At 37.2% G+C, this 27926-nt stretch overlaps 1 protein-coding gene across 3 annotated transcripts in view; it reads left to right on the forward strand.

Annotated features, from left to right (window-relative positions):
* TTC29 (tetratricopeptide repeat domain 29) overlaps positions 1–27926 on the forward strand; it is a 228575-nt gene that overhangs the window by 181706 nt on the left and 18943 nt on the right. The gene's annotated exons all lie outside the window — the stretch shown is intronic.

Consider the following 27926-nt stretch of genomic DNA (forward strand, 5'->3'; position numbering starts at 1 on the left):
TTATTAAGGCTCCGTGGTCCAAAGACAGTCAAGATTTAAATTATTTACATTTAGAATGAGCCAATATATTTTAAAAAGCGAAGTGTCATAATTCATACTTCATACTTTAGTTAATGTATTTATGAAACCATATGTCTTTTGCCCAAAAAAAATCCACCTTTCTTTTTATTCTTTTCCTGTAATCAGCAGGAATATTCTGTGACTTTTTTTTTAATGGTTTGTTTGACAATTACTTTCTTTCTGTTCCTCCTTCTTCCTTGTCTGTTCTGTGCCCTCTTTTGTTCTATCCCCTGTTCTTCACTTTTATATTGCAAATTATTCTCTCCTTTTTTGGCCCCACACCTTCACTCCAAACCCTAATTTTATGTATGTTTCCAGTCAGTGTTTATGGAATGGAAGTCAGTTACTTCTGTACCCAGTAGGTAGCATCTCAATCTATACCTTATTAGGTGTGTCTTTTGTGCTCGTTGTAGAATCAGTAGGGTTTTTTTTACGAGTGGTATTTCAGTTTTTTCATCCTTACCCTTTTGTAGCTGTTCTTCGTGTTCTGCGTTTTTCTTTACATTGTGATCAGAGAATACACTGGAAAGAATCACGCTTCATATTGAGTCTCTTGGTAAGCTGGTTAATAGAAAATTGTGAAGTATCAAAATAACCTTTAAAGAGATCTTAATCACCTGTGTGAATGGATTGACTAAGTTTAAGTATACAGCCAGGTGATTAATTAGCTTGAAGATCCAAATGCATGCTTAAGTAGATGACCATGCCCCCAGGCTCATCCACTTGTTTCTACTTACTCAGTTAACCATTCAATATTATCTGTAATACAGAATATTCCCATTTAAGGGCTCATACAGGTCTTGCCGCAGAGCCAAGTAATTATACAATGTTTTCCACAGTGTGTTATACAAGTACATCATTTTGAAAGTGTACCTACTATTCTGTAATACTGACATTAATGAGTATTAGACTAATTGATTAGGGGAGGCCAATTTGAAATTGTTTTGAATCAAAGTTTTTTACATGTTTTTTGCCATGATTGCTACAATGTTTTAATACAATTCCTTTTCCTAAAAATTCTGGCATGTTTTTTAATTTTTGAGATGTTGCTGCTACAGCTGTTAGTCAAACACAATGTAGCTAGTGTCAGGTCCTGTGGGGAATTAATCTTCCGCAGCAGTTTTTGAAATGGGAACTGCAAGTGCCCAGCATCTCTCGTATCTAAACCTTATGTTTATTCATATGTTAATTATAATGTCTGTGACAGCCGATACTGAAACCATATCTTTTTTGTGAAAGTGTATTTCATACTGTCTGATATTTACAGATCAGGGTAGATGAGGTGCTCAGGGACATGGTTAAGTGGCAGATAGGGATGGTTGGACTCGATGATCCAAGAGGTCTTTTCCAACCTGGTGATTCTATGATCACATGAACATAGGCATTGAGCTGTCTGATTGTGTTTACACATCTCAACTGAGCACCTAAGTGATAGTACTGTGCATTCAACTCACTGCTCATATAAAATTGAACTTGAACAATGGAGGGTGAGTATGCCATGTAGTAGCCTTCCTCAGCTCATGTTCTGCACCCAAGGAATTTAAGGAATAGGAACTCCAGATCATGCTCCAGTAGCTGGTGTCAAGGAAAATCTGAATGTTGTGGCTGGTAGGAACCAGGAGGGAAGGGGAATGCATGCTGCACAGCGTTGGTAGTTCTGGGCTCCCCATTGGCTTCTTATCCTAGGTACAGCACTTGCAGCCCTCTGTTTACCTTATACTTCTGTTCTGGCAGAAGATATCACGTCAGAGTGCTGTGGAGCCCAATCCCTCGACTCCAGAATCTATCAATCTGCTGCTGAATGGCATCTTGGGATGTGTAATTCTCCAAGAGCAAGCTTATCCTCACTGGTACCACTAGTTCAGTTTTGAGAATAACATTATACAAATTATATTTTATTTTGTTGATATTCATACAAGTATGCCCACTTATGCTGCTGTAGGAAGATAATTGAGATGAAACACTGACAATTTTAAGCATTATAAAGTCAACTGATATGTTGGAGGATAACTGGGTTTGTCTTCTTGTCATCTCTTATACATCTTGAAATGGCTCACAGTTTACATAGGGGAAAGCAATACTTCAGCTGCTGTATTAAAGTGGTTAGTAATGACTGCAACAAGTTAGCTGTGATTACCAGAAAAAGATTGCTCAGGCTAATGACTTTGAAATTTGATTCAGATAAATTTAATTTGGTTTTAGTTCAAAATAAAATATTTCTTTCTCTTACATACTTTTATAAGTTTTTTGTTATCATACTGCAATTATATTAGCTGTTTGGAAGGTAGATGTTCACGGGGAGTATAGGTACACATACATGTTTGTAAAGAGAGAAACAGTATGGCAAAGAGAGGAAAATGCTGCAAATACGCTAAAACTTGTGGACCAAATACTGCTTTTTGTTATGCCCATAAAATCTAATTGATTTGAGGAGGTTTGCACGAGTGTAACTATGAGCAGAATTTGTCCGTTTTATCTGAGATGTATTATCAAAAACTTGTAGGGAAGCGGAGGTTCAAATAATTTGGGGAATTTCTAGGTATAATATTAATGATGGGGAACATGACTTACCTAAAAGCGAGGTTCCAGTCAAAGGTATTCTAATAAATGGATTTTAGTATATTATGGTTTGTATTTCTAAAGTGTGTTGCTTGAGCATTTGTGTTGATAAACACTGGAAGATATATTACTCACTAATCGTAGTTATAGTACGTTTAAAGAATGGCCAAGAAACTAAAATCCAGAAGCTGCAGGAAGAGTTCCAAAACGTCCATAGGAAAATACGGGGTTAAAGTGGACTATATTTTAAGCAGTGTTCAGTTGACTTGCTGTGTGGGGAGAGACTGAGCAGTCCTGGCTAATGACTTGTAGGTACTGAATCCTCAGGTCTCTCAGGTGGTTTCACTCGACCAGTTTCAGCAGAATGATGAAAAGGTTGAGATAAAATAAACTGACAGTTGCTACTCATCGCAGGCTGCAAGCTGTACCCTGGCAGATGAGACCCTGGGAGCCCTCTTTTTTAAACAAAGGCTTTCACTGCAGTGAGCAATGAACTCCACACAAAAAGGGAAAAGGAGAGAGAGATTGGCAGCTGGTGACCGACAGGAGGAGGGAAAGGAGGGAAACTGAGAAACACAGCAATTGTTGGCTAATTAGAAGCCATTCCCACCTACTTAATACCAACCCATTAAGCAGAAAACACTTTTCATCTTACTCTCGCTGCTACGCATGACATTATACTCCAATCAATACCCTCCCACTGGCTGCCCCACTGCCCACAAATGAATACATTGCAGTTCAAGAATGCAGTAATTGAGTTGGGGCACTGAAACTGCAGCTCACAGTCAAGGTCTTTCTCTGAAGATAGTAATGTAGTGTTTGTGATGCTTGGATAAAGAAATCAAATCCCTGCATTGACAGCTGTCAACAATTGGCAAATGGATGAAGTCAGCAATGAGTCCGTTTTGACCTTTGATTGAAGAGACAATAAGTGTTTATTTTCAGAGTATTTTTTCCACCTTTGAGTAAGAGATCTAGGGGGGGTTGCACCCGGATGTTTAGATTTTCCAGAGCATTTTGAAGTCTGATTCTCAGTTTTACCTACAGAATATATATAAGTGCATTATTATATACATGCAGGCTTCCCTGTCTTCTTGAAGGTTTTATGGTAGCCATAACCTTTTAAAAGCCTTTACAGCTGCTTACCTTTCTTTTCCTTTTTTTTTTTAAGTTTTGTAGGCTTCATGTACTCAGGCTACTTTTTATATTTAATTTTAAGCCCTACTGTGATTTTTAGGATTTGCCTTAAAATGTATCGTTTGGTCTACAGTAGTACATTATACAGCAGATCCAGGATCTTACATTTTGATCATTAGGATCTTGTATTTAAGTTCCACATTTAGATTTTTTCAACATTTTTTTTCTTTTTTTTTTTTTTTTGCATATTAAATCCCTTGTTCCCTGAGCCATCTGGAGTTGGTAATACTGTGCACAATCTGCAGCATAAAGTAGTACTGTGCAAACTGCAGTATAATTCCTTCTTCCTGCCAGTTTTGTCACCATTGAATCAAAAGAACAGGACACCGTTACTTTCCCTCCTTGATTAAACTGAAGAAGACATCAGTGTGAGTCTTTTGGAAGCACTGAAAGGAGTTTCTAGCGCAATACATGACATTTCTCCATCCCTTTCAGTTCCAAAGTGAATTGAGTACCAATTCAGGAACCTGTACAAGTTTGAAACTGTCTTTTTGATGCAGATAAATTGTGTGCTGTGACGTGATATTTGCGGAAAGAGACTACCATCACCTGTGCTGTTCACTGTCATAATAATTATGGCATTTGCAGTATGGCATTTCTTCAGATTGCTAAAGTACTTCATATGTACATCATGGTATCACGTGCTGAGCCTTGAACCTGTAAGTTAGACATTATATATGTGCAATAATTTGGCTTACTACTTGGGGGCCTCGCCATTTAACTGCTTCTGAGCAATCTGTATCTGAGCAAGAACAGTTAAAGCTGAGTATAGTCAATAATACTGAGACAGTAGCAGATATTTTGCATCTTTTGATATTGTAAGTCAAATGATAACAATAAGAGGCTACTTTGTTGCCTCTTTCCAGTTAATTACAATATTTTGTAATTAACTGGAAAGTTTGTAATTTATTAGTATAATTATCATTATTATTCATGCAATTCATCTGTTTCCCGATATTGTAAACCACCTCTTTTTCTATGCTCCCTGGATTTCTTTTGATATATATTAATGACAACCTTGGGAAAATATTTGTCCTCAATACAGTCTGTAAAGAGGAAAGAATCATCTTATGATGGAGAAAGCTGGACTCTCCACCTCTTGTGATGATGCAAATACCCAGAACATAGGAGATGGATATGGTTTTATTTACTTAGAGATACTTGGATAGGTCAATCTGCTTTTTAAAATAATGTGGTTCTAACATTTGTTTCTGTAAACTATGGAACTTTGATTCATTTAAACACAAAGGTGTACAAGTTCAGTCTTACTTTGACTGGATGCCAGTTAGAAGGATCAGAGGCAGGCTAGGGAAAATGTGAAGAGCAGTTGGCAGTCTTTCTGCTTCTCGATGCCAAAGCCTGTGGGGTTAATTTGAAGATGCCCAAATCACCTTGGCAGCATCATCTCTAGTCTTTTCCAGAACTGCAGAATTTAATGAGCCAAGATAATAAATATAGGATCATAGAAAAATAGTAATAGAAGGAACTTAAAGAATTCTCCATCCCAAATGTAGAAGCAACTGTATTTATGCATTTCTAGGAGAAATTTTATTTGCCTGTTCTTAAAAAATATCTGTCAATGGACCTTCCACAGCATCCATGCACAATCTGTTCTGAAGAGTAAAATGATGCAGAAAAAGGAAAAAACTACAGAGTTTAGCCATTATGCCTTAAATTGTCTGTAATTCAAACTCTGTAACTATTCTGTCCGATAAGGACTTCAAATTCATTCCTTTCATCTTTGCAGTAACCTTGGAGAAAGGAATTTTCTGACATGTGCTGGAGTTTAGAAGAATATTTTATAGTGAAAAGAATAGTTATAAGGAAAATTTAGTCTAATCATTAATTAAGTATGATGGAATGTAGTTCCTTCTTATGAGCACGACTGATGGAAGGAGGTAGAGAGAAGATGCAAGAATCCTGTTTCCTTTTCATTTATTTTCCAGTTATATTGTCCAGTAGGATTAGTCCATGTCACTCTACTGTGCACAAGAGATGGATATCAACTTCAGAAGGGCAGGAAGAACAAGGACTTCACCAGCAGGAAATAGAGCAATGCAGAGGGAAGGGTTGCTGCTTATTTTTAAATGGTCTCTCTAAGTGCTGGAAAGCTTTGTTATTCAAAGTCTCTTGCATAATTTAGGACTCTTCTTCTTACATAAGTTTCTAAAGCAGGAAAGCAGCTAGATTTCTGAATGTGTATTATTGAGTTAATCCACTCATACTTCAACTCTTACTAGAGATGCGACTGAATCAAATTAAATGCTTTAGATCCTTATTTATGACTGAGGGTGTTTCTTCTAGAAACCCAAATGTAGATCTGAACAGTTTCTTTATCTATTCTAGACAGTATGTTTTGATACTTCAAGAAACAGACACTAATTTTTCTCTATGTTCAGACTTCTGCAATTGTATCCATATCCTCAAATAAAATAACAGTATTTTTGTGTGCCTTCACAGCTCTCGATTCTCATAAAGCTGTACTGAGTCCTTTTTGCCAGTCTTCTGTGAAGAGAAATCAAAATATTTACAAGACAAATGGCTCATCTTTGAGCCCTTACTAAATGTTTTTATTCCCTTTTAATCGATTGGGTTTTTTCCTCCCATGGCTACTTAATTAAGACAGGGTTTTTTTCCTGACCTTCCTTCTAGTAGTCTTATCTCCAATAGTTCCCTAGCTCCAGGTTCTCAAGTTGAATTCTTTTCTAAAAGTCAGTTCTCTTTTTCTAATGAAGATTTAACCGTAGCTGCCTCTGTTAGTAAGAGCCTTCTACAGAGAAGCTTCTACCCAAGTTAGATGCTGGGAAGGCTGTTGTTTACAAAGAACTCATTCATGAAAAAAGTCTGAGGCTATATTTGTCTTCTGCGGAAGTTATAACTAAGGGAAGAGAGTACAAAATTTATCAATCTTCTCGTAGATTGAATGATCAATAAAACCCACTCAAATTGCATCCAGCAAGCGTTCTGCTTAAGGAGGCTCTGCTTCAGGAAAATGGCTTCATCACAGTTGAACAGGAAGAGTATCCTGTGGAAGCCATAAGGCCAGGCAGTTAGTTGTTCTTCCGTACATTCTTCCACTCCATGTGAAACAGAGGTGAGTTTGATTTTCGTCTGCCAATTACAGCCATTTCGCTCTATTGTGAATGTTTCAAACTGAGAGATGGAGCCTCTCTGGAGAAAACGGATGTTTCTTTCCCTTACTTACATGTACAAAAAGCACTGCAAAGATGTATGCTGCTTTGTTTTTTATATTGTGAGGTGCCACTGTATTTGGGGGTGTTTGAGAGAGGGGTAATCCTAATGGAAAGAGAGAAGAAAACTGTCTATAAACATTGCCTACTGTCAGACTTAAAATAAGATGTGTTGTCCACTATCGATTTCTATAAACTTGACCTTTGTGTTCAAGTTCTCATAATCATTGAGTCTCCAGTGCCTCTCTAGCAGTAAACTTTTTCAAATATTTATCTCTAAGGATGCATGTGTGGGACCTGCTAATGTCCAATGTAAATAGTCACATTTAGTTACAGGGAAAACATGTTTTTCTGGACCTTGTAATTTCTGTCTGCGCGGAACTTTGTGCTCTAGATATTAAAGAAGCTGTTGCATCTTATTTATACCAGACTGATGTTTCCTAGTGCCTAAGAATCTCAGTCTCCATGGGTAAAAGAAGGGCTTAAGAGATTCTGAATTAATCATTCCTTGGAAGACTGAAGGATTGTGCTTTTCAATTTCTTGGAAACGAATGAAAAAAGTTTCACTACATCGGTGTTGTTTTAATTTTGATCCTGAGATGTTAGTGGTTGGTGTGTTTGGTTGCTGCAAGAGTTAGCTGAAACTTTTTTATATTTTTTTAATATTTTAAATGACAGGTTTTATTTTAAAAGTTATTATTCCCACATACCCCCAGATACAGTTTGGGTTTTGGATTAATCTTAACTCTTCATAGTTCTTTTTCTTATTTCAAAGTTGTCTCCATTGGCTGATTTTGGTGCATTTCTCCAGGCTATACCTCCAGACTGCACAAAATATATTTTGTGTATATATACATTTGGCAATTGCCTGTGTGATAATCTTCCTATTTTCCATACCTGCAGGAGACCTATCAGGTTCTTTCAAGTTTACTTTGATATATACAATTTTATTTCTCTAATTTGCACGTTTAGCCAACTTTCTATATGCTAAAACTAAGATTAACAAATCATTCTTAGTAAATATAATCACCTTAAGAAAATGGTCCTTAGAACAATCTCAGATTAAACCACAGTAGCTCAGTCGCAGTAGCTGCCTTGAAGGATTGGATTTAGCTGGCTGATGGTGCGCATCTCTGCATGGTGCGCCTCCGATGGTGTACTTCTCGGTATTGGCACAGTATGAGATAGAAGTGAGCAACACTCCCCTGTTGCAAAGTCACTCTTTATTCCTTGTTTTCCTGTCATATTAGCGGTATTGTAAGCAGAAATACTTGAAACTACAAAGTGTGTTTTTAAAATCAGTTTTAACTGAAACTGCAGCCACTAATGGTAATTTTTTATGTATTGCATGTCACTACAAGGAAACAGCGTGTTTCTGAACCTTCAACAGCAATATTTCTGTAAGCGTGGGATTCCTTTAAATTTAACCCTAAGGTAACTCAGAATTTCCTGACTTTATTATGCTCACTGGGGAGATAATTGCTGTTATCATTTAACTGGTTTTATACACAAATTCCTGACACTAACTCAGCCTTGGTTACATTAAATGCAGTTTTATACATGAATGACTGCAAATTTGTACCTGAAAATTTGTTCTATCTTGAAAATCAGAAAAACCTATGAAACAGTTTAAGACATTACATGTATTTCTGAACAATCGATGGTGTGTTTTTGAAAATCACAGTTTTTATTTATTATTAAAAATAAAAAAATTGTATCTTAATAACAGCATCTGTCTTGGAGAGCAAAATGTAAGAGATTTAATACGTGACAGTATTGTTCTGAGGGGAATTTTTGTGCTTTTAGGTCAATGCATCATGAAATTTGTATAGAAAAAAATAGCTTTATACTGTGCTTTCCCCTAATTAAATGAAATGTCCTAATTAAATCAATGGCCTCAAGCTCTGCCAGGGAATGGCCTCAAGCTCCGCCAGGGGAGGTTCAGGCTGGACATCAGGAAAAAATTTTTCACGGAAAGGGTCATTGGGCACTGGAACAGGCTGCCCAGGGAGGTGGTTGAGTCACCTTCCCTGGAGGTGTTTAAATGATGGGTGGACAAGGTACTGAGGGACATGGTTTAGGGAGTGTTAGGAATGATTGGACTCGATGACCCAGTGGGTGCCTTCCAACCTGATGATTCTATGATTCTATGAAACTGATATTCTTTCTCACAGGTGTTTTAATTAGCAGCAGTGAGCTATAGCAGGATGTGAAATATGAGAAAAGAAGAAATAACTTCATTGTAAGCTGAGGAAAAAACTACACGAGCATAAGCCTAAGAAGTAGCCTTGTCTTACCTAAATGGCACAGCACAGTTAATTTCCATTCAGGAGTCACTGCACCATTTCATTGGAAATAATTTATAACAAGAGGTTGTCTTTGAGCAAGAACCACAGGTTATTGAATTAGTATTATATATACTAATTATATTAGTATTATATATACACCTTTCCTTTCCTCAAAACTGGGGCATCACACCTTTTGACTCCATTTTTGCTTCCCTACATTTCTTTGAAGTTATTAGGAGCTTCGTGATGGAGTCCAGAATGAACAAGATGTGGTCCTTGCTGTAGGCAGGGCTAAGAAAATCTGATTAATCATTTTGTTTGTGCACCTATGCTGTCCTCGACAGCAATGCAGTGCAGGATGCGCTTGCAAGGGAACGCTTCTTGGTGCATTTTAGGTCAAGGTACCAAGGCAAAACTGGTGTTTTATGCACCCTTCTTGTTTCCAAGAGGTGGTCCAGGACCAAACATCCACTCTGGGGCAGGGTTTGTGGCGAGGGGGTGTTTTGTCCCCGTGCTGGGAGTTGCTTTCTGCCTGTAGAGGGTGCGCGGTGACAAAAGCAAGGGAGCGGGTGGATGTAGCCACTTATGCATGAACAGCAACATCACACACAAGCAGACACTGCTGAGGAAAGGCTCTCATCTTACGCAATAAACCATTTCAGCTTGTGTGTACTCTTCAGAGATGGAGTCTGCCTTTTTTTTTTTTTTCACTGAATTGGATGTTAGGCATTCAATCAGCATTCAGATTTATGCGTTAGATGCTCAGGAAAGAGGATGCTTTCCTTCGTGTGCCTGTCAATGGTGATGCTTGCGTGCAGTTTTTATATTTTCAGAGCTATTTTCTTAAAATATTAACACAAACATCCTGCCACGTAGACAAATCTGTGGAGATATTGAAATCTGAAGAGTTAAAAGATTTGCAATATATTTTGTTTTACCCTTTGACTTCCTCAGAAATCCACTTTTTTTTTTTTTTTTCTTTAATGTGAAAGGTGTCTTCAGGAACATAGATTATCATTTTGCTGTGATATATGTGTGCTTTAAAACGTAGTCTAAATTTGGTCAGAGAAAATCGTATTCAGGATCTAGTAATGTAGTTGCATTCAAGGCAGAATAGAAGGCTTATATTGCTGCTTCTGATTCAAAACAATGGCTTAATTGGCCAGGAAAATGTAGTTATCAGATGATAAAGATATTAAGTCAAGGGCAAGATATGCCTGAAAACAAGCATTTTCCTGCCTAAAATTAGGCCAAGTTAATAGGTTAAATTTTGTTTATTGAATAAGAGAACCCAAAGTTGATTGATATAGTAATTTCAGTGTTTGCTATGGCAAATATTTAGCTCATTATCAGTTTTAATAGCATTTTGCAGAACAAGCCTTTTCTTGACATGCAGAAAATACTATTAAATTTCCCTGCATAGATACATTGTTATGACATGCAATAACTACTTGAATATAAAGGGGATTAATAATTTAAAAGGTGTTAACAAATTAGGGCCATCATTAAAAATAGACTTTGAACCATTTTGTAGAAAAATCAGATTGAGGTAATGCTCCGCTCTTATGATAAAGAATTACAGCATTAATTCTGCAAAGTGAACTTATTGCTCCTATTCGTCTCCAAAACCCTGGAGCATTAAAAGACAGGAAGAATGAAATGATCACTGCGTTTTTTCAGGCACAACAGCTCTAATATTTCCATCACGGTTTCACAGCTCAGCTTGCATGGTTGTGCTAGAGGAAAAAGCCCATAAACGTCATGCTTCCCTTTGTTTTGTTTTTGCTGGTCTTATGAAATTGGGTCGAATTTTTTCAGACAGTTTATATTAATATACTGAGAATTTTGCTTGTACAGCATCTGTGCAGAATATAAGGCAAACATTTCTTCTGTATAGAAGCTGTTCTTTTCTTGATTTTAGAATATAATCCTCTGTGTTCTTTTGCATTTTGTTTTCCCTTTCTTGCAACAATTGATGACCACAGGCATTTCAAGGTTGAATCCTTGTTGATTTGCAAATTATTAATTTGTTTTCTTTCCAACTTGAGATAAACAGAAATAGGATCATGTCTGAGTCCTTCTCTTTATTGTTTCAGATTGCATCCACAAACATGTAGAAAGATTGATCTAATATTTTGTTGGTGTAAGTGTACTAGGAAATAACACTTGTGATTCTTACTCTTGTAAGTAATCCCTGCCCATTGTTTCGCTGCATTGAGGGTCAGGAGTGGACCCTTACTCTAGAAACAGTTCACCTGGAAGATTTAAACTAGCTTTAAAAGGCAAAGTTTTTTTTGTTTGGGTTTTTTTTTTTTTTTGCTTTGTTCCTCATATTTTTTTCTTTCAGACATATTTTGGAGAAGAAAAAATAATTTCAGTGATTTAAGTAATAAATTTCACATTTGAAGGACAGAGATACCAGGAGCTCTTTCAGGCCCTGAAGGCAGCAAAATATTTATCCTCTCCCTCTCTTATTCTCACTTGCCATGGCAGTCGTCTCCTTTCATAACATTTTCTCTCACCCCACTTCCTGAATGTTCCTTCTCCTTGCAGTTTCTGAGACCACAGAACCCAGATGGTGCCCTCACTGTTACCAGGCACTGAGAGAACTGTTTGTGTTATACCTATCTCTCAAAAGCTGTACATGAGGAACATGCCAAAAGTCCAGTGCTGAGATATGCTTAATTTTGATATTATTTTCTCTTCAGCCAATTTGTTTCTCGGCACCAATTTTTATCCTTAAACTCAAGTCTCCAATATTGGCAATGGTGCAACGCTGAGTTTAAATAAAATGAATTTCCAGTCATCTAGTTGTGATTTTAGCAGTCAGATGTTGTTAAAGCACCAATCAATAAATGGTTAAAACATTGTTTATATAGCACCTCTATTCCTTCTAATACTGAAAAATTCATAAAACCATGACATTTTTCAGGCAGAAGTGCATATAGTGGTGCAAACGAAAAAAAGAACATCTCCTTTTATGTACTAACATACCAGTGTTTGATTTCTTTAATCACACAGAATGAATTGTGATGGAGAAAGTAGAACATGTAGCAGAGGAGAAAAGATTCATGTTCTGATAAAGTATAAGATAAGAGTAACTGTGGCGAAGATACAGTTAGCAAGGGACATCAAGGATAACAAGCTATTGGTATGTTATTAGCCAGAGGAAGATCAAGGGGAGTATGAGTCTGCTATACAACAGAGGGGAGAAACTCTTAATAGATGACCTAGGGGAGGCCAATGTGCTTTAACGCTTTTTTTGCTTTAATCTTCACTGAAAAGGTCAGCTAGGATCATGTGGCAAACAGAGTTTATATCTGCCACAAAAAAAGCAAGGTCCAAGGCTAGAACAGGAGAAAGTAGGCTAGAGAGTACTTAGAGGAGTTAGATCTTCAAATCAGATGGGCCTCAGAAACTTCATCCTGTAACACTTTAAAAACTGGCTGGAACAATCTTGAGGTCATTAGCCATTTTTGAAAACTCATGGAGGTCAAGTCAGGTTCCGGAGAAGTGGAAAAAGACAAAACTGATGCCTGTTTTTAGAAAGGGAAAGAGGAGGAGCCACCAAGGAATTTCAGACAGATCAACTTAAGATCCCACTTTGTAAAAATACCAGATCATACAATCAGGTTTTTTTAATAGACACCTGGGATAAAACAGGGAAGTATGTGACAGCAAAGGTGGATTTGCCAAAACTAATTGTGTCAAACAAAAATAATTAACAGTGAAACGGGGCTTCCAGGTAAAGAAGTTAGACTAAGGAGCATATATATGATATAGTCTCTCTGAAGCTTTTTCACATAATATTGTATGCAACACTTTTAAGTAAGGAAGTATGCACTACATGAACCTTCTATCTAGTGGGTGAATAATGAGTATAAAAAAGACCTGACAGTAGCTGTTGTTAGAAACTGAAGGCTGTTTAGCATGTGCTTCTACAGGGACCTAAGACTATACTGTCTTGTAATTTCACTCTTTATCTGGGGACTGTAATATAGAGTTTGCTTGCTACATTTGCAGATAACACAAACTAGGGAAGGAGCCATTCTGGTTCATGGTATTGCAATTTGAAATGATCTCAACAAATTGGGAAATACATGTTTTAATGTTCTTGGCATTAGTGTGTGTACATTTGAGTATATATAATCAAGGGCATAGTTGCAAAAAGGAAGCAAGTACCAGTTCTGTAGAGAGGAAAAAAATATTTACTTGCAGTAAATCACAAAATGAACCTGAATCAACACTGTTAAGCTGTTGTAAAATCTGCAGACATCTTAATAAGTCATTAAAAATGATGGCTTGTCAAGTAATCCTTCTGCTCTACTCAACACTGATAAGGTCTCAACTTAGTATTGTAGCAGTTCTGGATATCATCCTTTATGAAGTGTGCAGACAAGCTGCAGAAAGTTCAGAAAGGTTGCAAAGGATGACAAAAAAGAAGGCATTAATTTAATGGTAGAGTTTGAGCTTCTGTGTCTACAGAAGTGACGCAGGGAAGAAATAATAGCAGATTTGAGATATGTAGATAATCAAGAGGTGAAGAAAACAAGATCTTTTCAAGATCTTTTCTCGTTGTCCATGATAGGTTGAATTAGAAGTAGAGGGCTGGAAAAATGCAATTACTGGAAGGGTGCTTCCAGTCTAGGAGGTTTGTGGAGTGTGTGGAAGAACTTCCTGACACAATTGGTAAGTGAGCCTACCAAGGGAGGTGCCTCACTGGAACTGTTGTTTATAGACAGAAGGACTGGTGGGACATGTGGTGTTCAGAGGCTATCTCAGGCATAGCAATCATGAAATGGTCCCTTCATGAAATGGACTCTAAATGATAGAGTTCTCAGTTCTTGATGTAGTAAGTAGGGGCGTCAGCAAAACCACTCCAACGGTCTTCCAGAGGGCAGACTTTGGCCCGTTCAGGACACTGATTGAGAGAGTCCCTTGGGAGACAGTCCTGAAGGGCAAAGACATCCAGGAAGTCTGGACATTCTTCAAGAAGGAAGTCTTCAAGGTGCAGGAGCAGGCTGTCCCCACATGCTGTAAGATGAACTGATGGGGAAGATGACCCACCTGACTGAACAGGGAGCTTTTTCTGGGACTGAGGGAAAAAAAGGCAGAGTTTACCACTTTTGGAAGTAGGGGCATCTAATGCAGAACAGGGCTCTTGTTAGGTCGTGCAGAGAGAAAATTAGAAAGGCAAAAGCCCAGCTAGAACTCAATCTGGCCACAGTTGTAAGAGATAATAAAAAATGTTTTTACAAATACATTTCACAACAAAAAGGGAGCTGAGGAGAAACTCTGTCTTTCACTGGATGTGGGAGGGAACATTGCCACCAAGGATGAGGAAAAGGCTGAGGTACTAAATGCTTTCTTTGCCTCAGTTTTTAAGAGTCAGCCCCCTGAGCTGGAAGACAGGGACGGAAAGCAGAATAAACCCCTCATAATCTGGGAGAGTGCATTTAGCGACCTGCTACACCATCTGGACACTCACAAGTCTATGAGGGATTCACCCAAGAGTACTGAGGGAGCTGGCAGAGGAGCTTGCTAAGCAACTCTCCATCATTTATCAGCAGTCTTTGTTAACAGGGGAGGTCCCAGGTGACTAGAGGCTTGCCGATGTGACAGCCATCTACAAGAAAGGACAGAGGAGAGTTTGGGGAACTGGGTAGGAATGCACTACAGAGGAACCTGGACAGGCTGGATGGATGGGCCAAGACCAGCTGTATGAGATTCAACAAGGCTAAGGGTTGTGTCCTTCTACTGGGTCACAACAACCTCATGAAATGTTACAGGCTTAGGAAAGAATGGCTGGAAAGCTGCCTGGCAGAAAAAGACCTAAGGGTGCTGGTTGACAACTAACTGAACACGAGCCAGCAGTGTGCCCAGATGGCAAAGGCAGCCAGTAGCTTCTGGCTTTTGTCAGAAATAGTGTGACTAGAAGGATGAGGGAAGTGATTGTCCCCCTGTTCTTGGCACTGGTGAAGCCACACCTCGAATACTGTGTTTAGTTTTGGTCCCTTCACTACAAGAAGGACACTGAGCTGCTGAAGTGTGTCCAGACAAGAGAAACAAAGCTGGTGGAGTGTTTGGAGCACAAGTCTTATAAGGAGCAGCTGAGGGAACAGGGATTATTTAGTCTGGAGAAGAGGAGGGTGACGGGAGACCTTATTGCTGTCTACAACTACCTGAAAGGAGGTTGTGGTGAGGTGGTTGCTGGTCTCTTCTCCCACATAACAAGTGATAGGATGAGAGGAAATAGCTTCAAGTTGTGCCAGGGGAGGTTTAGATTGGGTATTAGGAAAAATTTCTTTACTGTAAGAGTGGGGAAGCACTGGAACAGGCTGCCCAGGAAGTGATTGAGCTCTCTGGAGGTGTTTAAAAAAACATGTAGATGTGGCACTTCAGGACATGATTTAGTAGGCATGGTGATGTTGGGCTGACAGTTGGACTTGATGTCGTAGAGGTCTTCTCCAGCCTTAACGATTCTATGATTCTGTGATTAGCCATGAGGAGAAACTTTATAATGGTTTGAGGAATGGACTGTGTTGTCTACTGTAGCCACATATTTCAGTGGTTCATGAGTTACCATTATGATGACGGTGATTTTTGTATACATTTGTTCATTTATGTCTGAGTACAGACAGCAGCTTTCTCAATGTGCTGTAATTCTGGAAAAAAAGGCTGTGAAATGCCAGTGACAGGATCTTGTGGCCTAGCAGGGAGAAAAAAGAAATTATTTTTTGTGAATAGAAAAACTTGCATTTTGTTTCTAAAGAAAAACACTCATCTGCTAAGAGAGTACCTCGGTTTGCTCGTCTGTGAAATCAGCTTTAAGATTACGTTATTTTTTTTATAAAATACTTTTCAAAAATACCTCTTTACTTAAGAGACAGCTATTTCGTGCCTACCCTGATTCATTCTCTCCTCCTTTCCTCCCTGGAAGCTCTCCAGTTCTTTCTTCTCTTCTTACCAGAAACCACTTCAAGGCTACCAAAAAAATATTTAATTTTGTCGTCCCATGGATTCTATGGGCAACAATATTCAGGTTTTCATATTGTTGAAAAGCCTGGAATCAGCTTCAAATTCAAGTTTTGTATCTCTGAAGACTGAGAGATAAATCCACTTTTGCCTCTTGGGAGTGAAGTTCACATCTGGAGTCTACACTCTTTTCTCCTTCCACTGCCTGTTTCTCCTTTCTCTGGCAGAAATAACAAACCAGCCTTTTCATCCTGCTTGAATAGGCATTAACATATGTCCATTGTCCACGTTCTAGCCCAGGACCGTTTCATTTCTTCCCATTATCAGGCTCTGGGCTGCCAGGTCTACAAGCAGTAAATGCAATCGTGCATTTTCAGCTTTTGCCTCAGTGTTTTCTTCCAGAGCATCATCTCTTGGGGCTTAAGCCATGTACACAACTTCATATCGAGTTGCAATTAATGGTACTTTTATGAACATACTGACTACACAACACAAGTTTTTGGGTGGTTTTGTGTGGTTTTTATCCTCAGATACAGGCATTTCAAATGCAAATATTTAAGTGAAGAGAACATACATATTCTAAATTTGCAGCTTCCCTTTTTGGTATTCCCTGGGCTGTATGCCCAAAACCTGACAAGCCTGTCTTAAGGGAGCAGCAACATACAGCCTTCAATATCCTTTCTGCGTAGAACTAAGGGCTAACATTAGCAGCTTTGGATAGAAGGGGTGGGAGACTAGAGTGTCTGGCAGTGATTCAGTATATTCCTCAGGATTTTTTTCACATTAATGGTTTGATCGTAAACAAAATGGGAACTATAGGTATTTACATAAATGTGTACATGCATTGGTGAGTGTTTTTTCCTGCAGATGCAGAAAAACTTCCACCATGTGAGAAAGAGAAGCTCAAATACTGAGTATTTCCTAAGACACCTTTGTTCTTAGTCCTAGAATTGTGAGGAGTACTGAAGCTCCCAACCCTTATGTAGGAGTTATTTAAGAAAACCTGAATACGGCATCGCTGTGTACTTGGGACGTATGTCAGGGATGAGCTCCAGTGCAAATCTCCAGTTCTGGAGAGTGACACGTAGCTCCTGTTTAAAAGGCATCAAGAGCAACCAACAAGTAGTAGCATTTGGTTCAAGAGTAACTTGCAAGTAAGAATTTGGGGTGGAGGTTATTTCCTACTTTCTTGTTCTTACTTAATTTTGTGAAACTTCCCTGCTTCTCCAAGGGTGAGTCAGTCTTGCCTTGGTATGTATTCCAAATAATGTACTGTATAATTACTGTTTTAAAGCCACTTCAAGGTAAAATGTTCTGATATATACATTTTTGGGTCCTAGAACCTCTGGTAGTTGGCATCCAAAGATGACTGCATGCTGTAGCTGAAATGCTTGTTTCCACTGGCTGATATCAACCAAGAGATATTTCTCATTCAGCATTTAATATGCACTCACAAGATTGTTTACCTTGCTGCCAAGTCTTCTGCTGTAATATGATATTCGTTAAAATTTATTTTTCAATTTAAAAATGTTTCCATGTTAATTCGACTTGAGATATAGGTAACTAACAAGTAAGATGCATTTTATAGGAATTCTTTTGGGTCTGTAGTGTTTTCTCCCTCTACTCAATATTAAGTGATCTATAACCCAAGAAATTAAAGCTTTTGAAGATAAACTAAGCAAATAGAAAATCAGGACAAAGGGATGCATATTGTAAAATATTAAATATTTGAGCATTTGTCCATGTCTCTGGAAATATTTGAAATTCAGATCTTTGAATATTTGATATTTGAAATTCAGACAACTATTTGAAAAACTGAGTACAATATTTTATGATTAAACTGTATCTGTAATTTTACCAGTTTCCTACAAGTGTTTGAACTATTTGATTGCTTACATTTTGGAGGAAGAAGAGAAAGAGAAAAGGGCTATAGAATGCTGGAAGTTGGTTCAGAGTATGACTTAATAAATGTGAGGATCAAATATGAGGATTTTTGGAAACAGAAATAAGCAATGCTAGCCTGAAGGCTGAACTTAGTGTCAAAGAGGGTGTTCATGCAAAGTAAAACAGTGTATCTAGTAAACTAAAGAAATACCATCTTTAGAGAAAATAATCTCTAAAGATTTTATGCCACTTAGACAACAACAAGAAAGCCCTAGCTGTACCTCAGGATATGATCAGTCTTTTTGAACTGAATTTGTTCTGTGCTTTTTTGTTCTTCAGTGCTGTCTGCAAGCATTCCCTGTCTCAGTCATAAGGCTCAGAGTTTGGCAGTGTTATTTCTTTGTTATATTTTCATCCTGTGAGATAAAACGTCATGGATGAATGGTATAACGGAAACAAATGTTACCTGTGTCTGAGCAGGAGAAAAAAAGATTTTAGTGGCACTGAATCTGTACTCTTACTCTTTCATTAAATTGTGTGAGGATTTTTTTTTTAAAAAAAAAAGGAGAGATGATTTTTTTTTTTTTTATTTTCTGCTTGGCCAAACTGCCTCTCTACCAGAAATAAAGTTCAGTAGCCACCTTAGGAATAGCATTTCTCAGGGTAGCTGAGGTTGAGACTGACATAGGTATGGTATCTTCACTGTAGGAGGGGATGAAGGCTGCATCACTCTCGAGTAGCCCCTGGAGGTTACCTTGGAGCAGCAGCACAGCTTTGGAGGAAGCTGTCAGCCCTCTGGGCTACAGGAATGTGCTGGGTTTAATAAGTACATTATACAAGACACTATCTGTGAGTTAATCTGTATTTTCTCACAGGAAAGTCTTTAAAAAAATATTAATAAATCCAAAGCTGCATAGTTAATTTCTGAAGAATATAGTGCGTTCAAACCACCAAACAGTTCTAGGTGTTTTAAATGTGAATAAGGCCTAAATAAAATATATTCTACAGCTGGCTCATCTTTTGCTCATAGATTTGAATTTGAATTCTATTTGGTTTTACCAGTTGTGAAGGCGTTAGAGAAATGAGGGTCATTTCATTCCATTCAACAGTGGTTCTTCAGCTAAGTACTATTTCTTTTGATTAGTCAGCATATTTGTTTTTCTGGGGGAAGAACTGAGAGGAGGATAAAATCAGTAGGGACTATCAATAAGTATGCATTTTCTAGTTATCACAATGCCATATATATTGCAATAAATTGTTTTTCAGAATGTGAACTGCAGTGTATTTGGAGGCCATTGTATATAACTTGTACTTTCATTTCTTGCTTTAGTATTAGCTGATGTTAAACAATTCATATATCTTGTGTTTTTTCAAATTAGCTATTTGTGTTCTTCCTCAATGAGCTACTGGAAGAATAGGCTTTTTTTTTTTTTTGACACATCATAAGTAAACATTTCAAAAAGTTACTCAAAAATTAAAACTGAGCATTACATTATCAACATATTAAGCAAAACTCATGCTCACAACCAGCAATTGAGTGAACTAAATCAGACAATACTTTAAACGTGACATGATGCAACAGATTCCCTTATATTTTATTTTATATATTTTTCATTATCATAAAATCCTGTAAATCTGGTGTTCATAAGCATGATTTACTGACCTACTCACTGAATTTGTGGAATCATAATCAAAAAGTCCTGCAGAACATCATTGACAAACTGGTCTAAAATGCAACTGCTTAGCTTTTAATTTCCAAAGAAATGCGTATCTGCCAAAAATGAAAGATGAGGTTGTGGTTGTCCTAAACTATATGGACATATATATATATATGGAGAGACTATATGGACATAAACATATATGATAGTGATGAACAGACATCAGAGAGACCAGAACACCAAGGGGAGACAGAAAGGGGAATTAAGAGATCAAAGACTGTAGAGAAACTGGAGGGAGAATTGGCTTTGTCTTCTTTGCCAAAAAAGGTGAGGGTTTTGTAGTGAAAAAAATGACAGTACTGTTAGCTATTTTGCTGTAGAGGACATAAAAAGTGCTGTAGTATTCACTGTGCTATAGCTGAACAAGTTCAACCGGAAAAGTGAACTGTAACACCACTGTCCTTTTTCTCCCTTTTTACTGAACAGTTAGATAATTTTCAGTGAATGAACAGTGAAAAAAATTGCTCTGAATTTCTGTTTTATTTCACGGAATGCCTAACAATAAAAAAGAAAAAGCCTAACAATAAAAAGTAGCCTAACTTGGATGAAAATGATGGAGTCTGATTTTCATGCTAAGCAACAGAGGAAAGGCTGAAACTATCAGAAAAGCAAACAGAGAGTAGTATCTGGAGAAGATAACACATTGAGGGTTGTGCAGTAAGAGATAGTAATTTGTTTCCCTCTTTGCCACCAATTTGCTTTTTGCATGTTGAAAACTCGCTTCTCGCTTCTGATATGGGGGGGTTGTTTCTTAAATAATCACAGAAAAGCACAGTTATTCATTAATTCTTCCCTTAATCTTCCATTATTCAAGAAAAGAGCTTAGTGAAACCTGAGGTCAGATCTCTTTAATATTGGCTATTTATAATTAAGCAGTGAAAGTCATACCTAAATATTTAAAGCAGTTTGAGATGCTGATTACCCTTAACTCCCCATGGAAATGTGCACTCTATTTATAAGAAGCCTAGGGAGAGAATGAAGTCTCTGTATTTTTGGAAGGCTTGACGAGTATGTTTGAAAAGTGTCTGTCCAAAATGGTTCAGATACAGTTGATTCTGATCAAAAGTATTAATCCAGGACCATGGTTTTATTATCTTGCTCTTCTTGGATTTGAGACAAAGACGTGGCATGAAATGCCTAAATGTATTATTCCAGTTTTAAAGATGCTTTTTACAAATTATAGCTTTTATATACTTTCTCATATAAAATTAATGGATACTTGGGGGAGCCTTGTCTACAATTTCCCCCATCTTATCAGTAGTATGCAAGGTTTCGTCAGAAAGATTTGCATAAAGAAGAATCTGTGAGAGCATGCTTATACTAGGTCATATCCAAGTTTCCTTTATCATACAAGTTTCTGTAGAAGGAATTTGCACAGTATGATAGTAGATCCAGCAAGAGCAGAATTTCTCATGCATGAGCTACATTGGAAACGGTTGCTTCGGTTTGGTGAATTATTTTAGTTCTGTTAAATTTTCATCTACAAATGTGTATTGCAAGCCAACAGATCTACCAACAGCTTCTCATTACTTTCTAGAGAGCATAGTATATCTCACTTTTTGTATCTGAAAATGATAAAGAGAAAAATTTCCTCACCCCTCAAGTTAAAAAGCAAAAACAATACAGCCAAATTCTATACACTTTATTTTCTGGTCTTCAGAATAGACCTCATAGTAGATTTTTTTTTAATAGAGTAAATTTTCCTCTAGGATTATGTGTTTAACAGATGTCTACTGTATACCTTATCCAGGGAACTGATTCTTTGTTTAGTATAAGTAGCATTGGGATCACAGTAAAGGAGAAGGCTAGCCTCCTTTGCTGTCTGCAGACTAGATTGCCTTAAGAGACATTGAGACTAGTAGAGAAAAAAAAGAAATTATACTGATCCAATAGATATACTGCTGAGAGGTTTCTATTATATTCTTACCTTAGATGTTGTACTACCATTAAATTAACACTTTCAGGCTCTGGGAATCAGGTCAGCATGACAGAAGTTTGGCTAAAATGTATCAGCTATATTAGTTTTTGTGAAAATGATTAAGCTCCACAGGTTCAAGACCAGTACCGTTTTTCAAGCAGTCATTGTTTCCAAGCTAGGCAAATAAACCTTAATATAAAAGAGAAAATGATTGGGAGCCAAAGATGAAATTGAGTAGCAGAGTAAACAAACTACCTGAATACATGATCTCAAGTAGAAAACAACACAAAGTCATTCATTTGGCACAGTTAAAAATCAGCTGGCAGGCAAAATTTTTTTTTTAAGTATTTTAAGTAGACTGCCCATCAAATAAGCATAATTATAATCAAAATTCTTACAAGGCTTTCAAAATTCCTAAAGGCAATCAGCTCCACTCAAATTAGTAACTTGGATAAATCACCATTAATTAGCTAATATAAGCCAGCAGGTGGTTTTGAGCCCTGAGAGATTCCCTGGTTATTTAAATTATGTATACTATACTTTACTGAAGATAGAGTAAGTGAAAGGGGAACAACAAGCACAAGTCTGTTGCGAGGGGAAACCAAAAACCAAAACATAACCAAAAAAGCAGCCAAACTAAAACTGTTTGGGGATAATGCTCAGCCACAGTCCTCTCCAACTCCCACATCCTACCCAAAGGAATACAAGGTGGCTTTGACCCTCAGCTCAAATAATATAATCGAGGAATGTTCTCCATAGTTCCTATTACTATGCCGAAATATATGCAGGAAACAAAGTCTGCACTGGAAGCTTCCTTGAATAGGTTTGTCCTAAAGGTATTGTGATTGCTAGAGGATGGACATAGCAGTGACTATGTTCTATAAAAATGCATCATTGAAGCCACAAGGATAGCCCTGTCAGCATACACATTAATCAAAAAAAACAAGGGGCAATTATTATTTGTGAGCTTGTGGTAGGCATTTCCTATAAATAAATAAAATAAAAATTACATTATTTTAAGAGATTAATGTCCAGTCTTCTGTGACCAATGCTGTCATGCTCGGTTGTGGACAATAACTGTTAGGAACTAAACTGAGCACTTTTACAGCAGAAGAAAATCAGAATTTTTTTTTAAATACTGGTAACTATAACTTCATGAGATCTGGAGATTCTTTGAAAAATCTGCCCCACATCTGCATGCAAATCTATTGCCTTGCAAAAATTTCTATTTCCATGGTGTGTTACCCTAAAAAAAAACTGAGGTCTCCATAAATTTTTCTTATGAATTACTGCCACTCACAGGATTTATGCTTGGTGATCATGCAAAATTGAGGCTTAACTATATTTTACAGTCTTTGACTGGAGCTAATGACATTGTGTGGGTGGAAATAGCAAGATCAATACAGATGTTTGTATTTGTTCCAAAGACGGCATCTCTGAAAGTTTGGACTGTAATGCAGTAACAGTACTTTAAAGGATTAAAAATCCTGCCAGGTTTTACTGAATGATGCACAGGTCTGGTGATAATATTTAGTCCCAACATGTGCTCTTGGATCCTGCATGCGTTTCACATTAATTAATTCAGTGTAGTGCTCTGTTTACAAAGAACTAGGATTGCATATTGCTTTGTATTACTGCCTCTGTGTCTGGCAGACTCATTGCTGGCATAAACTTCATGTATTTGGATGAACTTATTTTCAAACCTTTATGCAGATTTCTAGTCTATCACATCTTTTTAATGTAAATTATAAAGGTCTTATAAACATATTATCCAAGAATTATTTAGCATATTTCTATAATTTTAGCATGTTTCTATAAATTAAGTCTGTTCAATACCAGAAGGAATAGCATAGGAAGAAGGTTTCTTCATTGCAATATTATCACCCAAATACTGAAGTCCTTATAGTTTGCTTAACAAGGAAAACATGAAGCCTGGACCTGCCTAAGTCCTCCCCAGTTCAGCAATAGACACTCAGGAGTTGGGTTTATCCCACATTAATGGGGAGTTAGGGTGGTTCTCAAGTTGTTTCAACAGTGTAGCGTTGTCAAGCCTCAAGACGTTGCAAACCATTATGCAGTCTCCATATCAACATTACAATTAAAAGTACTGCTCAGTGGACTATTTCCCATGACCTCATAGACCACCAATGCTTCCTTGGTGGATCAAAGTCCCCCCACAGAGGAGGGCAACAGATATAATAATTGAAAGCTTGAAGATGGGTGCACATTCTGTCAACTGCTGGCAGGTTGGCAGACTCTGTGAAAAGATGATACAGACTAGAGCTTCGTTTTTGTGGGGGCTTCTTTACCCATCTCCAGTCTCTACGGTCCTGTCACTGTTGCTTTGGGTCACTCTGCCAGGAATGAGGGACCCTGAGCAACAGCCACTGTATGTGTGAAGGCCTGGACAGCACAGGAGTTCACCAAATTCGAGGTCCATTCTTCCTAATTTTTATGAGGTTTTCTAAATCTTTGCCCTAGCCTTTCACTCTTCCACTAAAAAAAAAAAAAAAAAGGAGTTAAAGCATAAGTAATGATTTCAGAATGTATGCTTTATCAAATTCAAAATATGTATAAATGGTAACAACCATAACTATTTCAGTAGGTAAAATTAATTCCAGTATACACCAAAGTGATATCAATGTTTTTTTAAAAAATGTGTACTGCATTGTATTTTAAACTACCTTAAAAATTCTTTTTTTCTGGGCACGGTATAAGAGTATACAACTGTTCAGGGGAAAAAATGCAGAACTTGTTGCTCTACACATGCAACAGTGCCCTTTGATATCTTTTTTTGGACTTTGTAATAATGCTGTGACTACTGCTGTTCACAAATATTTTATTTATAAAAACTGTCCTCCCACAGGGCTGCTGCAGAAGAACTGCAGGCTGAAGACTAGCCTGTAAACTCCACTTGCTCTAAGAAATAGTGTTTCTGTTTTTAAATATCAGTGCTTGCGTTGAGATTTTTGGTAACTAGTATTGTGCCCCCAGCTTCAGTATGTAGAGCAAGGGATGTAGCTCTTGGGTAAAGTGTGGAGATAATAACATCTCGTCTTTCTATGACAATGTTGTTATGCTCTATTGGTGAAAAACGGTCTGAATGCCTTTACTTTAGAACAATTGGTAGAATTAGTGTTATTTTTCTAAGTAAAAATAGTTATATGGTATATTGGAAAAGTCAGTGCTTGCAAACCATCATGTGTTAGTAACTTTTGAATAGAAGCCAAATATGCTCAGATAAGTTTAATAGAAGGAGTATTAGTGGCAAAAACCAGGAAATTTATAGAGTGATGAAACCTGGGACGGTTTTTATCAGAAGCAAGTGAAGTCTAATTTCATACAACAAATAATTGGAAGAGTTCCTATGTAGTTTTTTTTTATGTTGTCTTCTCTAATCCCCACTGTTAGAGATCATGCTTTACTAATAGTAATGTGATAAACTTAAAAAAAAAAAACTGTGATAAGCTGGATCAAAGGCCTATATAGTCTGAATCTGCCTAGCAGTGCCTAATAGCTTAGAGAAACATACAAGAATATGAAATTAGAAAGCAATATTTCTGACTGGTATTCTGCATCTTCAGCAGCCTGCAAGTTAGGAACTTTCTTCAGAAGTTGAATGTAGATCCCTCTATATTTAGTCGGCTTTCCTGTACTTGTCTATGAACTTGTCCAGTGTATTTCTAACTGTTGCATAACTTTGGCAGCCAAAACACCTCACTGATTTTCACAGCTAAAAAATAGCTTCTTTTCATCTCTCCTTAGCTCATTGTTTTGCAGTTTTACTTGCTGTCCCTCAAGTTTTTCTCTATGAGAAACAGTGAGTTATAATTTCTTACTCCCTTTCTTCATGGTGCTCATGAGAATACATATATCTCTTTATATCCCACCATCAGTCATCTTTCTATCAAGCTGAAGGTTGCAATCTCTCCATGTGTAGAAAACTGATTTCCACGTGTACATTAATTTGCATTTATTAACATTGAATTTCATGTGATGTTGTATTGACCACTCACAAAATCTTTTTCAAGTTCTTTAAAGTTTTGATTTTCATTACCCTGTGTAATTTTGTATCAGCAGTAGCTTCTGTCACTTTACTATGTCAACTAACATGTTCTTTTTTTAATATTTAACTGTACAAATTCTGCCTTAGATCCCTGCTGAATTCACTACTGATCTATCTTCATATTGAAAAGCAATCCATTTATTCTTACCTTTATTTCCTACCTTTAACTAGTTATCAATCCAGAGAAGATATCTGAAGTATTCTGAGAATGTAATAAACTAAGTAATATTCATCCAGATCCTCATGCATTCCTCAAAAGAGCAATAATCTCATGAGATTTCTACAAAAGCTATCTTGATTTCTTTTCATCATTCTAACATTTTAATTCACTTATCTGTCGCTATATCCTTTATTAGAGTTGTAGCTAATTTGCCTAGTATGAAAGTCAGATTTTTACTGGTCTCTCCTCCCATGGAACATTCTTGTTTTTAATCAATGTCTTGTTTAGCACTTCCTATTATTCTGGTATTGAGGCTGATTTAAGCAATACCTATGTACGTGTCCTTAAAACCTGTTGAGCAAATACCACTTTCTTGCCCGGTTCATTTCTCAGTTTGTTCTAATCTTCCTCCAATGGTGTTTCGATTTGAGACTGTTCCTCTCACTTCTGCCTAGAAATATAGAAAAATAAAAATGCTGATGCAGATTTCTCTTGGAGGTCTTCATTAGTGACCACCATCCCAAGAATCCATTTTGCCTTTCTGCTATTATTTTTTATTCCTTGAGTTTTCTTTTAACTTTCAGGTTTTAGCACTTTTTTTCTGGAAAAAAAATCTAGAAGAAACATGCAATTATGCTTCTCAACACTGTTTTATTGTAAGGACATATATAGAAATAGGAAAACAGTGCAATGAGATGTGGTACCTGGAGCCTGCTCTCTGTGGTCTTTGTGCAGTCTTCCTAAAATAAGGCAATGGACTAAGTAGTATTTCCATGCCTATGCTTTAAAATATTTCAGCTTATCTATTTTCAAAGATTTTCTCCAATATCTTGGCATCATGAAAGTTAACATTAGAGTTCACATTAAAAACAGTTGTCAGTTATTAGTAGGTGCAGTGAAGGCGTTGAACTGATGTTCTTGGGTTGTAACAGTGAGCAGGTTTCTGTGTCAATGACAAATGAGCAGGATACAGTGGCTGCAAAACAGCTATACTCTCCTGAGCTATTCAGGGGAAATTCTGGCAGGCATATCAAACTACAGAGGACCTAATTCTGCTTTTAGTTAAGAGTGATGTGTTAGAGACATCCATATCTTCCTTCCTGTGTGCTGAAACGTTCAGGGGGGGCTTCCACAGTAATCAGTGGCAGAATGCAACCTTGCATGGCAGCTAAACTTTTAGTGACTTACTCTTTTTTCACTTCGTTGCCTTATTCAATAGTCATTTGAAAAAAATTGCCATATTGCTCATGATCATTTCCAGTCTTTCTTCCTTTATGCTTGTTCTGGCATGAGCAAAAGTAAAATCAGTTTTCTAACTTTCCAATTAAGTATCATCTAAGTAACTTAATTTTCTGAAAGTTCCCTGATAATCCTTATTTTGACATTTTAGCTGTCTTTAGGGTTTGTTCCATCTTTTTTCCAGCATTTTTTTCCTCACAGGAATTTCAGTCTTCACTGCTAGTTCTCTCATACCACTGGTTAAATAATCAGAGAGTAAGTTTGGTTGTCATTATTTGAATTTAGAGATAGCATCTGAATCAAATTGGGAACGGAAGAAGCAGCTTATTTCTCAAGGGACATTTAAGTTGTCTGCTGACTTAGGCAAATACCACTGCATTAGTTATTGGTCAGTAAATGGAGGAAAAATTTGAACCTCTTTGGGGAAACAAATGGAGGGAATAGTTCAGTGAAGCTATCCTGGAAGCTGTTGGGTACTTGAGAGAAAGGGAGAAAGAGAAAGAATTCAGAATGCATAAATGCAGTGAAACAATAGAAAGCATCAGAACTCGAAGAAGGGAAAATTTGTATCTTCTAAGAGTTTTGCCAGGTCACCCAGAAAGAGTGGGACAGGAATTTGAAAGAAATGAAAAAGCCAGTTTCTGATCCTTTACTTTGAGGTTGGTTTGGGT

Source organism: Cuculus canorus, chromosome 4 (genome assembly GCF_017976375.1).
Source record: "Cuculus canorus isolate bCucCan1 chromosome 4, bCucCan1.pri, whole genome shotgun sequence".
Classification (NCBI taxonomy): Eukaryota; Metazoa; Chordata; class Aves; order Cuculiformes; family Cuculidae; genus Cuculus; species Cuculus canorus.